Source organism: Pinus tabuliformis, chromosome 1_2, assembly GCF_031772625.1.
Source record: "Pinus tabuliformis cultivar Carrire ecotype Pingquan chromosome 1_2, CPIR1, whole genome shotgun sequence".
Classification (NCBI taxonomy): domain Eukaryota; kingdom Viridiplantae; phylum Streptophyta; class Pinopsida; order Pinales; family Pinaceae; genus Pinus; species Pinus tabuliformis.
Window position 1 is genome coordinate 77788287 of NC_142298.1, and position 695 is coordinate 77788981.

The following is a 695-nucleotide window of genomic DNA, read 5'->3' on the forward strand; positions in this document are numbered from 1 at the left end:
TAAGGCATCAGATGCCATCGCCCGGAGTCCTGGGGGAAAAATAATGAGGGAAGGGCAACTTCCTAGCTCTGCTCGGCCCGAAAAGCTGGGATCAGATGCTAAAGTTGCAGGAAAAGAAAGACAAAATCTAAGTTACCTGGAAGGATCGGCGGGTGGGGTTTCCAGGTGGGCTGAGGAACCAAACGAAGGCAGCTACCTACAGTCTGAAAAGCGCTCTGTGTCTTTCGAGGCTGTAGAGGGAGGAGATAAGCCGGAGGATCTGGGTGGAAAGAGGAAGAAGCCCAAAATTTGCAGGAAAAAAGAGGCAAGGCCCAGTTGTGCCTTTGGAGTGGATATCCACATAGACAGGGCATTGGAAGCATCAGAAACCCTTCTTGTCGGCAGAGTTGGTGGAAGGAAGTTCACGGTGGCCTTCATTAAGAAATGGGCTCTGGCTGAATGGAAAGAAGCTCCTGGACAACCAGAAGAGGTCAAGATTCTTGATAGAGGGTGGTTTTGTCTTCGGTTTGGGCAAAAGGAGCATGTCGAATGGGTGTTGTCAAAGCATTGGAGCCTTGGGAAGAGGCCTGTGTTATTCAGGAAATGGACGCCTCTCTTTGATGCCCAGAAAGAAAAATCAGAGGAGTTTCCAGTCTGGGTCAAACTAATGGGACTTCCTATTCACCTCTGGACAGACTCGGTTTTCTCCTCCATAG